Source organism: Balaenoptera physalus, assembly GCF_965194825.1.
Source record: "Balaenoptera physalus genome assembly, chromosome: 11".
In the NCBI taxonomy this organism is placed as follows: Eukaryota; Metazoa; Chordata; class Mammalia; order Artiodactyla; family Balaenopteridae; genus Balaenoptera; species Balaenoptera physalus.
In genome coordinates this window covers 99,420,843-99,433,035 of record NC_138896.1, presented here as the reverse complement: position 1 = coordinate 99,433,035, position 12,193 = coordinate 99,420,843, and the positions used below count along the sequence as shown (strand labels likewise).

General features: G+C 37.3%; 1 protein-coding gene across 24 annotated transcripts in view; it reads left to right on the top strand.

Moving 5' to 3' along the window:
* Positions 1 to 12,193, top strand: part of LOC309637538 (uncharacterized protein) — a 136,236-nt gene that overhangs the window by 98,416 nt on the left and 25,627 nt on the right. For 15 of the 24 annotated variants that reach the window (XR_014250598.1, XR_014250602.1, XR_014250603.1 and 12 more), the window contains one exon: positions 11,060 to 11,120. The exons of 8 other annotated variants lie outside the window; for them this stretch is intronic. The gene's annotated coding sequence lies outside the window, so the exon portion shown is untranslated. Of the gene's footprint in view, positions 1 to 4,714; positions 6,036 to 11,059; positions 11,121 to 12,193 lie in introns of those variants that run through there. One more of the 24 variants, XR_014250618.1, reaches the window with a different exon arrangement.

Genomic DNA, 12,193 nt, shown 5'->3' with positions numbered 1-12,193 from the left:
TTTATTTATTTTTCTTCTCTGATTGCTGTGGCTAGGACTTGTAAAACTCTGTTGAATAAAAGTGGCAAGAGTCTTGTCTTGTTGCTGATCTTAGAGGAAATGTTTTCAGCTTTTCACCATTGAGTGTGATGTTAGCTGTGGGTTTGTCATATATGGCCTTTATTATGTTGAGGTAGTTTCCCTCTGTGCTCACTTTCTGGGGAGAATTTATCATAATTGGGTGTTGAATTTTGTCAAAAGCTTTTTCTGCATCTATTGAGATGATCATATGGTTTTTATTATGTTTGTTAATGTGGTGTATCACATTGATTGATTTGCAGATATTGAAAAATTCTTGCATCCCTGGGATAAATCCCACTTGATCATGGTTTCTGATCCTTTGAATGTATTGTTGGATTACGTTTGCTAGTATTTTGTTGAGGATTTTTGCATCTATGTTCATCATTCGTATTGGTCTGTAATTTTTGTATGTGTGTGTGGTATCTTTGTCTGGTTTTGGTATCAGGGTGATGGTTTTGATATCAGAATGAGTTTGTGGATGTTCTTTCCTCTGCAATTTTTTGGAATAGGTTCAAAAGGATAGGTGTTAACTCTTCTCAAAATGTTTGATAGAATTCTCTTGTGAAGCCATCTAGTCATGGACTTTTGTTTGTTTGAAGTTTTAAAATCACAGTTTCAATTTCAGTACTTGTGATGGGTCTGTTCATATTTTCTATTTCTTCCTGGTTCAGTCTTGGAAGATTGTACCTTTCTAAGAATTTGTCCATTCTTCTAGGTTGTCCATTTTACTGGTGTAGAGTTGCTCATAGTAGTCTCTTATGATCCTTTGTATTTCTGTGGTGTCAGTTGTAACTTCTCCTTTTTCATTTCTAATTTTATTTTATTTTATTTTTTTTATTTTTTGGGGGGGTTTAAAAATTTTTTTTTAATTGAAGTATACTTAATTTACAATGTTGTGTTAGTTTCTGGTGTACAGCAAAGTAGTTCATATATATTTGTGATATATATATTATATATTATTTTTCATATTCTTTTCCATTATGGTTTATTACAGGATATAGAATATAGTTCCCTGTGCTATACAATAGGACCTTGTTGTTTATCTCTTTTATATATAGTAGTTTGCATCTGCTAATCCCAAACTCCTGATTTATTCCTGCCCCTCCATTCCCCCTTTGGTAACCATAAGTTTGTTTTCTATGTCTGTGAGTCTTCATTTCTAATTTTATTGATTTGAGCCTTCCGCCTCTTTTTCTTAATGAAGCTGGCTAAAGGTTTATCAATTGTGTTTATCTTCTGAAAGAACCAGCTTTTAGTTTTATTGATCTTTGCTGTTGTTTTCTCTCATTCCTGTGAGAAAACCTCAGCAATGTAATTACTTTCCTGTTCGTGGGTTGCCCACCCAGTGGGTATGGGATTTGATTGTATTGCGAAGGCACCCCTCCTACTGTCCTGTTGTGGCTTCTTCTTTGTCTTTGGATGTAGAATATCTTTTTTGGGTAGGTTCTAGTCTTTTTTTGTCGATGGTTGTTCAGTAGTTAGTTGTGATTTTGGTATTTTCATGAGAGGAGGTGAGCTCAAGTCCTTCTACTCTGCCATCTTGTCTCCAATCATGCTGTTATCTCAATCTCTAATTGCCTTTTATTAAATAAGCTCTTTCCAGTGTTTTTCAAACCCCCAGCTGGCTCATGATGAAGCTTTTTTGGGTCCTCTTTAAAGATGGGTGTCTGCTGTGGTCAAGCAGAGCTACCTTGAGGTTCTTTTTTTTTTAAATATTTATTTATTTACTTATTTGGTTGTGTCGGGTCTTAGTTGTGGCAGGCGGGCTCCTTAGTTGTGGCTCGCTGGCTCCTTAGTTATGGCAGTCAGGCTCCTTTGTTGCAGCAGGCAGTCTCCTTAGTTGTGGCATGTGAACTCTTAGTTGAGGCATGCGTGTGGGATCTAGTTCCCGGACCAGCAATTGAACCTGGGCCCCCTGCCTTGGGAGCACGGAGTCTTAATCACTGTGCCAACAGGGAAGTCCCAACCTTGAGGTTCTTATATACCGGGAAGCTGGAGATCTGGGATGGTGCTGAGCATCAAGAATGGCCCAGAGTGAAGATTCCAGTAGGCTGTTCTGGATTTCTCATTATTTTTTGTGGACTCCATAGTTTGACTTCTGTATCCACCACCCTAACCCAGGAGAAACTTCCCCGAATTCATTGCACAGGCAGTGCAGAACAGTACAGTTTCTCTACTCCTCGGAAAGCTGAGGTAAGATTTGCCACTGGCAAAATCGAAGCTTCTGGGCTGCTGTTTTTTTTGTTTTTTTAAAGTATGGTAAGAACATAAAATACAGAAGATGAGATCACTCTCTTAATAAATTAGTATACAGTATTGTTAACTACAAGCACAATGTCATGTAGCAGATCTGTAGAATTTTTTATCTTTTACTACTGGAAGTTTATACCCATTGAATAGCAACTCCCCATTTCCCCTTTCCTTCAGACCCTGGCTACCACCATTCTTCTTGTACTTTGATGACTGACTACTTTAGATAACTCATATAACTGGAATAATGCAGTATTTGTCCTGGCTGGCTTATTTCACTTTGTATAAGGTCCTCAAATTTCATCCATGCTGTAGCATACAAAAGGATATCCTTCTTTTTATGGCTGAATAATATTTCACTGTATGTATATGCCACATTTTCCTTATCCATTAATCTGGTGACTAATATTTAGATTGTTTCCACCTCTTAGATCTTGTGAACAGTGCTTCAGTGAACTTGGGAGTGTAGATATCACTTTGATATCTTGATTTCAATTCTCTTGGATAGATACCCAGTAATTGGATTGCTGGATCATATGGTAGTTCTATTTTTAATTTTTGAGGAACCTCCATACTGTTCTCCATAGTGGCTGCACCATCTGACATTCTCACCATCAGTGTACCAGGCTTACAGTTTCTCTACAGCCGCACCAACACTTGTTATTTTGTTTTCTTGATAATGGCCATCCTGAGAGGTGTGAGGTGATATCTCATTGTGGTTTTTTGATTTGCATTTCCCTGATGATGAACATCTTTTCATATAACTGTTGGCTATTTGTAGATCTTCTTTGGAGAAATGTCTCCCCCAGTCTTTTGCCCATTTTTAACCAGCTTATTTGTTTTTTTGCTGTTGAGTAGTAGTAGTTCCTTATATATTTTGAATATTAATCTCTTATCAGTTTGCAAATACTCTCTCCCTTTCCATAGGTTGCCTTTTCGCTCTTGATTCTTTACTTTGCTGTGCAGAAGCTTTTTAGTTTGATGTAGCCCCACTTGTCTATTTTTGCTTTTGTTGCGTATCCTTTTCGTGTTCAAATCAGTGCCAAGACCAGTGTCATGAAGATTTTCCCCTATGTTTTCTTCTTGGAGTTTTAGAGTTTCAGGTCTTATATTTAAATTTTTAGTACATTTTGAGTTGATATATATGTATGGTGTAAGATAAGGGTCCAGTTTCATCCTTTTGCATGTGGATATCCAGTTTTCCCAGCATCGTTTGTTGAAGAGACTAACCTTTCCCCGTTATGTATTCTTGGTATGCCTGTCGAAGAGCAATTGACCATATATGAAGACAATGAGATACTGGTGAGTGGAAAGACACATAGGCCAGTGGAATAGAATACAGAGTACAGCAACAGACCACACAAACGTGGTCTGACTTTGGACAGAGATGCCAAGATAACTCATGGGAGTAGAGATAGTCTTTTCAAAAACTTGGTGCTGGAATAATTGACATCCATATTTTTAAAAATGAACCTTATATGTATACAAAAATTAACTAAAAATGTGTCATAGACCAAAATGTAAAATTTAAAACTACAGCACTTCTAGAACTTCCTGTTGCATCTGTTAGCCACATGTGGCTATTTAAATTTAAATAATTAAAACTAAATACAGTGTGACAATTCAGCTGCTTAGTTGTTCTAGCCACGTGTCAAGTCCTCAGTGGCCATGGGTGGCTAACTAAAGCTGTATTGATTAGCTCAGATTACAGCATTTTTCTTTTCTTTTCTTTTTTTTTTTTTTTGAGCTTGGTGGGAAAGGCTTTTCTGTTTTTTAAAAAATATATTTCATTATTATTCTTTTATATCTTTATTGGATTATAATTGCTTTGTAATGTTGTGTTAGTTTCTGCTGTATAACAAAGTGAATCAGCTATACGTATACCTGTATCCCCTCTCTCTTGCACCTCCCTCCCACCCTCCCCATCCCACCCCTCTAGGTTGTCACAGAGCACTGAGCTGGCCTCCCTGTGCTATACAGCAGCTTCCCACTATCTATCGGTTTCACACATGGTAGTGTATATATTGTCAGTGCTAGTCCCTCAGTTCGTCCCACCCTCCCCTTCCCTCCCTGTGTCCACAAGTCCTTTCTCTATGTCTGCATCTCTATTCCTGTTCTGCCATTAGGTTCATCAGTACCATTTTTCTACATTCCATATATATGCATTAATACATGGTATTTGTTTTTCTCTTTCTGACTTACTTCACTGTGTATGACAGACTCTAAGTCCATCCACATCACTACATATGACTCAATTTCTTTCCTTTTTATGGCTGAGTAATATTCCATTCTATATATGTGCCACATCTTCTTTATCCATTCATCAGTCGATGGACATTTAGGTTGATTCCATGTCCTGTCTATTGTAAATAGAGCTGCAATGAACATTTTGGTACATGATTCTTTTTGAATTATGGTTTTCTCAGGGTGTATGCCCAGTAGTGGGATTGCTGGGTCATATGGTAGTTCTATTTTTAGTTTTTTAAGGAACCTCCATACTGTTCTCCATAGTGGCTGTATCAATTTACATTCCCACCAGCACTGCAAGAGGGTTCCCTTTTCTCCACACCCTGTCCAGCATTTATTGCTTGTAGATTTTTTTGATGATGGCCATTCTGACCAGTGTGAGGTGATACCTCATTGCAGTTTTGATTTGCATTTCTCTAATGATTAGTGATGTTGAGCATCTTTTCATGTGTTTGTTAGCCATCTGTATGTCTTCTTTGGAGAAATGTCTATTTAGGTCTTCTGCCCATTTTTGGATTGGGTTGTTTGTTTTTTTGATATTGAGCTGCATGAGCTGCTTGTATATTTTGGAGATTAATCCTTTGTCAGTTGTTTCATTTGCAAATATTTTCTCCCATTCTGAGGGTTGTCTTTTCGTCTTGCTTATGGTTTCCTTTGCTATGCAAAAGCTTTTAAGTTTCACTAGGTCCCATTTATTTATTTTTGGTTTTATTTTCATTACTCTAGGAGGTGGCTCAAAAAGGATCTTGCTGTCAAAGAGTGTTCTGCCTGTGTTTTCCTCTAGGAGTTTTATAGTGTCTGGCTTTACATTTAGGTCTTTAATCCATTTTGAGTATATTTTTGTGTATGGTGTTAGGAGGTGTTCTAATTTCGTTCTTTTACATGTAGCTGTCCTGTTTTCCTAGCAACACATACTGAAGAGGCTGTCTTTTCTCCATTGTATATTCTTGCCTCCTTTGTCAAAGATAAGGTGACCATATGTGTGTGGGTTTATCTCTGGGCTTTCTATCCTGTTCCATTGATCTATATTTCTGTTTTTGTGCCAGTACCATACTGTCTTGATTACTCTAGCTTAGATTAGAGCATATTTCTATCATCACAGAAAACAGTCTTATGCACTGCTGTTCTAGAAGAAAACATAGGAGAAAATCTTTGGGATCTTAGTTAGGCAAAGATTTCTTAGGACACAAAAATTGTGACCATAAAAAAAAAAAATGGATAAATTGGGTTTCATCAAAATTAAAAACTTAAGGTTTTTGAAAAGCCGTGTTAAGAAAATGAAAAGACAATCCACAGACCAGGAAAGAAATATTTTCAAAACATATATTTGATAAAGAATTGGCAACCAGAATATTAAAAAAATTTTCAAAATTCAATAATATCAAAGAAATTAAGAAGTGAACAAAAAGTTTGAAAAAACATTTCACCAAAGAAGATATATGAATGGCATATTATTTAAATTTTCTAATCTTATATAGGTATGTTTTGTTGTACATTTGTTTAATCAGCAGCGGTTATCTGGTTGGGAAGTTGTTGGTCCACTTTTGTTTTCTTTGTACCTCACTGGATCTTAACTTTTTTTTTTAAAATTAATTAATTATTTTTTATGGGAGTAAAATTGCTTTACAATGTTATGTTAGTTTCTGCTGTACAATGAAGTGAGTCAGCTGTATGTATACCTATATCCCCTCCCTCTTGGACCTCCCTCCCACTCCCCCCATCCCACCCACCTAGGTCGTCACAGAGCCCCGGGCTGAGCTCCATGTGCTACACAGCAGGTTCCCACTAGCTATCTATTTTACACATGGTAGTGTATGTCAAACCTAATTTCCCAATTTGTCCCACCCCCTCTTTCCTCCACTGTGTCCACATGTCTGTTCTCTACATCTGCGTCTCTATTCCTGCCCTACAAATAGGTTCATCTGTACCATTTTTCTAGATTCCACATATATGCCTTAATATACGATATTTGTTTTTCTCTTTCTGGCTTACTTCACTCTGTATGACAGACTCTAGGTCCATCCACATCTCTACAAATGACCCAGTTTCATTCCTTTTTATGGCTGAATAATATTCCATTGTAAATATGTACCACATCTTCTTTATCCATTCATCTGTCGATGGACAGTTAGGTTGCTTCCATGTCCTGGCTATTGTAAATAATGCTGCAGTGAACATTGGGGTGCATGAATCTTTTCAAATTATGGTTTTCTCTGGGTATATGCCCAGTAGTGGGATTGCTGGGTCATATGGTAGTTGTATTTTTAGTTTTTTAAGGAACCTCCATACTGTTCTCCATAGTGGCTGTACCAATTTACATTTCCACCAACAGTGCAGGAGGGTTCCCTTTTCTCCACACCCTCTCCAGCATTTATTGTTTGTAGATTTGTTGATGATGGCCATTCTGACCTGTGTGAGGTGATACCTCACTGTGGTTTTGATTTGCATTTCTCTAATGATTAGTGATGTTGAGTGTGTTTTCGTGTGCCTCTTGGACATCTGTATGTCTTCTTTGGAGAAATGTCTGTTTAGGTCTTTTGCCTATTTTTTAATTGGGTTGTTTGTTTTTTTGATATTGAGCTGCATGAGCTGCTTGTGTATTTTGGAGATTAATCCTTTGTCCGTCACTTCATTTTCAAATATATTCTCCCATTCTGTGGGTTGTCTTTTCATCTTGTTTATGGTTTCCTTTGCTGTGCAAAAGCTTTTAAGTTCCATTAGGGCCCATTTGTTTATTTTTGTTTTTATTTTCATTACTCTAGGAGGTGGGTCAAAAAATATCTTGCTGTGGTTTATATCGAATAGTGTTTTTCCTACATTTTTGTCTAAGAGTTTTATAGTGTCCAGTGTTAACATTTAGGTCTTTAATCCATTTTGAGTTTATTTTTGTGTATGGTGTTAGGGAGTGTTCTAATTTCATTATTTTAAATGTAGCTGTCCTGTTTTCCCAGCACCACTTATTGAAGAGGCTGTCTTTTCTCCATTGTATGTTCTTGCCTCCTTTGTCGTAACTTAGGTGACCATACGTGCGTGGGCTTATTTCTGGGCTTCCTATTCTGTACCATTGATCTGTATTTCTGTTTTTGTGCCGGTACCATACTGTGTTGATTACTGTAGCTTTGTAGTATAGTCTGAAGTCCAGGAGCCTGATTCCTCCGGCTCCGTTTTTCTTTCTGAAGATTGCTTTGGCTATTCAGGGCCTTTTGTGTTTCCATATAAATTGTAAAATTTTTTGTTCTAATTCTGTGAAGAATGCCATTGGTAGTTTGATAGGGATTGCATTGAATCTGTAGATTGCTTTGGATAGTATAGTCATTTTTACAATATTGATTCTTCCAATCCAAGAACGTGGTATATTTCTTCATCTGTTTATGTCATCTTTGATTTCTTTCATCAGAGTTTTATAGTTTTCTGAGTACAAGTCTTTTTTCTCCTTAAGTAGGTTTATTCCTAGGTATTTTATTCTTTTTGTTGCAGTGGTAAATGGGAGTGTCTCCTTAATTTCTCTTTCTGATTTTTCATCATTAGTGTATAGGAATACCAGAGATTTCTGTGCATTAATTTTGTATCCTGCAACCTTACCAAATTCATTGATTAGTTTTAGTAGTTTTCTGATGGCATCGTTAGGATTCCCTATGTATAGTATCATGTCATTTGCAAACAGTGACAGCTTTTTTTCTTCTTTCCCAATTTGGATTCCTTTTATTTCTTTTTCTTCTCTGATTGCCATGGCTAGGAATTCCAAAAGTGTGTTGAATAAGAGTGGTGATCACGAGTGGACATCCTGGTCTTGTTCCTGATCTTAGTGGAAATGCTTTCAGTTTTTCACCATTGAGTATGATGTTGGCTGTGGGTTTATCATATATGGCCTTTATTATGTTGAGGTAGGTTCCCTCTATGTCCATTTTCTGGAGATTTCTTAACACAAATGGATGTTGAATTTTGTCAAAAGCTTTTTCAGCATCTGTTGAGATGATCATATGGTTTTTTTTTTTTTGTTTGTTTTTTTTTAAAGTTCTTATTTTTTTCACAATTTATTTATTTATTATTTTATGGCTGTGTTTGGTCTTCGTTTCTGTGCGAGGGCTTTCTCTAATTGTGGCAAGTGGGGGCCACTCTTCATCGCGGTGCGCAGGCCTCTCACTATCGCGGCCTCGCTTGTCGCGGAGCACAGGCTCCAGACGCGCAGGCTCAGTAACTGTGGCTCACGGGCCTAATTGCTCCGCGGCATGTGGGATCTTCCCAGACCAGGGCTCGAACCCGTGTCCCCTGCATTGACAGGCAGACTCTCAACCACTGCGCCACCAGGGAAGCCCGATCATATGGTTTTTATTCCTTAACTTGTTAATATCATGTATCACATTGATTGATTTGCATATATTGAAGAATCCTTGCCTTCTTGGGATAAATCCCACTTGATCATGGTGTATGATCCTTTTAATGTGTTGTTGGATTCTGTTTGCTAGTATTTTGTTCAGGATATTTGCATCTATGTTCATCAGTGATATTGGTATGTAATTTTCTTTTTTTGTGATATCTTTGTCTGGTTTTGGTATCAGGGTGATGGTGTCTTCTTAGAACAAATTTGGGAGTGTTCCTCCCTCTGCAGTATTTTGGAAGAGTTTGAGAAGGATAGGGGTGAGCTCTTCTCTAAATGTTTGATAGAATTCGCCTGTGAAGCCATCTGGTCCTGGACTTTAGTTTCTTGGAAGAGTTTTAATTACAGTTTCAATATCATTACTTGTGATAGGTCTGTTTATATTTTCTAATTCTTCCTGGTTCAGTCTTGGAAAATTACACCTTTCCATGAGTTTGTCCATTTCTTTGTGGATGTCCATTTTATTGGCATATCGTAGTTTGTAGTAGTCTCTTATAATCCCTTGTATTTCTGTGGTGTAAGTTGTGATTTCTCCTTTTTCGTTTCTCATTTTATTGATTTGCGTCCTCTCCCTTTTTTTCTTGATGAGTCTGGCTAAAGGTTTATCAATTTTGTTTATCTTCTCAAAGAACCAGCTGTTAGTTTTATTGATCTTTGCTGTTGTTTTCTTCGTTTCTCTTTCATTTATTTCTGCTCTGATCTTTATGATTTCTTTCCTTCTACTGACTTTGGGTTTTGTTTGTTCTTCTTTCTCTAGTTGCTTTAGGTGTAAGGTTAGATCGTTTATTTGAGATTTTTCTTGTTTCTTGAGATGAGATTGAATTGCTGTAAACTTCCCTCTTAGAACTGCTTTTGCTGCATCCCATACGTTTTGGGTTGTCGTGTTTTGGTGTCATTTGTTTATATGTATTTTTAAAATTTCTTCTTTGATTTCTTCAGTGCTCTCTTGGTTATTTATTAGCACACTGTTTATCATTCATGTATTTGTGTTTTTCACAAATTTTTTCCTGTAACTGATTTCCAGTCTCATGGCGTTGTGGTCTGAAAAGATGCTTGATGTGATTTCAATTTTCTTAAATTTACCGAGGCTTGATTTGTGACCCAAGGTGTGATCTATCATGGAGAATGTTCCGTGTGCACTTGAGAAGAAAGTGTATTCTGCCACTTTCAGGTGGAATGTCCTATAGATATCAATTAAATCTATCTGGTCTATTGTGTCATTTAAAGCTCCTGTTTCCTTATTTACTTTCTGTTCGGATGATCTGTCCACTGGTGTAAGTGGGGTGTTAAAGTCCCCTACTATTATTGTGTTACTGTCCATTTCCCCTTTTATGGTTTTTAGCATTTACCTTATGTACTGAGATGCTCCTATGCTGGGTGCATAAATATTTATAATTGTTATATCTTCTTCTTGGATTGATCCCTTGATCATTACGTAGTGTCCTTCCTTATCTCTTGTAACAGTCTTTATTTCAAAGTCTATTTCATTTGATACAATTATTGCTACTCCAGCTTTCTTTTGATTTCCATTTCCATGGCATATCTTTTTCCATGCCTTCACTTTCAGTCTGTATGTACCCCTAGGTCTGAAGTGGGTCTCTTGTAGACAGCATATATATGTGTCTTGTTTTTGTTTCCATTCAGCCAGTCTTTGTCTTTTGGTTGGCGCATTTAATCCATTTACATTCAAGGTTATTATTGATATGTATGTTCCTATTACCATTTTCTTAATTGTTTTGGGTTTGTTTCTGTGGGTCCTTCTCTTCTCTTGTGTTTCCTGCCTAGAGAAGTTCCTGTAGCATTTGTTGTAAAGCTGGTTTGGTGGTGCTGAATTCTCATAGCTTTTGCCTGTCTGTGAAGCTTTTGGTTTCTCTGTGGAATCTGAATGAGATCCGTGCTGGGTAGAGTAATCTTTGTTGTAGGTTTTTCTCTTTCATCACTTTAAGTATATGCTGCCACTCCCTTCTGGCCTGCAGAGTTTCTGCTGAAAAATCAGGTGATAACCTTATGGGGATTCCTTTTTATGTTTTTTTTTTTGCTTTTCCTTTGCTGCTTTTAATATTTTTTCTTTATTTTAAATTTTTGTTAGTTTGATTAATATGTGTTTTGGTGTGTTTCTCCTAGGGTTTATCCTGTATGGGACTCTCTGTGCTTCCTGGACTTGTGTGACTATTTCCTTTCCCAGGTTAGTGAAGTTTTCGACTATAATCTCTTCAAATATTTTCTCAGACCCTTTCTTTTTCTCTTCTTCTTCTGGGACCCCTATAATTCAAATGTTGGTGCGTTTAGTGTTGTCCCAGAGGTCTCTGAGACTGTCCTCAATTCTTTTCATTCTTTTTTCTTTATTCTGCTCCTCGGCAGTTATTTCCACCATTCTGTCTTCCAACTCACTTATTCGTTTTTCTGCCTCAGGTATTCTGTTATTGATTCCTTCTAGTGTATTTTTCATTTTAGTTACTGTGTTGTTCATCTCTATTTGTTTGTTCTGTAGTTCTTTTAGATCTTTGTTAAACATTTATTTTCTCAATCCATGCCTCCATTCTGTTTCCATGATTTTGGATCATCTTTACTATCATTACTCTGAATTGTTTTTCAGGCAGATTGCCTATTTCCTCTTCATTTATTTGGTCTTGTAGGTTTTAACCTTGCTCCTTCATCTGTGACATATTTTTTTGTCATCTCATTTATTTTTTATTTTTTTATTTTTGATGGGTGGGATTGTGTTCCTGTCTTACTGGTTGTTTGGCCTGAGGCTTCCAACACTGGAGTTTTTAGGCTGTTGGGTAGAGCTGGGTCTTGTTGATGAGATGAGCACCTGTGGGAGACCTCACTCTGATGAATATTCCCTGGGGTCTGAGGTTCTCTGTTAAACCAGTGGTTTGGACTTGGACTTCCTACCGCAGGAGCTCTGGCCCGACTGGACTTTCTACCACAGGAGCTCTTGCCCGACCCCTGGCTCGGAAACCAAGATCCTGCAAGCTGCAAGGGGTGGCAAAAAATAAAAAAAAAGAAGGAGCAGAACGATAACAAAGAGGAAAAAATAAAATAAGATTAGAAAACTAACAGATATGTTAGAAAGAACAGAAAAACAAAAATTTAGATAAAACAACAACCGGAAGGTAAAACAGAACCACAATAGTAAAAAGAGGAGGGGAAAAAAAAGCCAGAAAATGCCTTGGCTGTGCTGGGCGGGGCTTAGGCAGGGGTGGGGTTTACACGGTGGGCAGGGCTTATGCTTAGGACCCACAGGGCTGGAAA